Here is a 209-nt window from a genome sequence, read left to right on the forward strand (position 1 = left end):
CCCCCCCCACAACATTCACCACTAAACTTGGTATTTTCTGCACTAAATCAAACCTGCTGCTGCTAGTTTAAATACTAATAAGTAGAGCTGGGTATTTTTGTTTTTATCTACAGCGGCTCTATTTGAGGTTTATGTTACGACTGTATAATGTTATCATTGGGACACTTAAAGGCTAGACAAAAAAATATAAATTTCATCATCTACAAAAA

General features: G+C 34.4%; 1 protein-coding gene across 2 annotated transcripts in view; it reads right to left on the reverse strand.

Moving 5' to 3' along the window:
• The window catches only part of capn3a (calpain 3a, (p94)), a 14017-nt gene that overhangs the window by 5659 nt on the left and 8149 nt on the right, over positions 1-209 (reverse strand). The gene's annotated exons all lie outside the window — the stretch shown is intronic.

Source organism: Morone saxatilis, unplaced genomic scaffold, assembly GCF_004916995.1.
Source record: "Morone saxatilis isolate NCDOM2014 unplaced genomic scaffold, NCSU_SB_2.0 Contig3, whole genome shotgun sequence".
Taxonomy (NCBI): Eukaryota; Metazoa; Chordata; class Actinopteri; family Moronidae; genus Morone; species Morone saxatilis.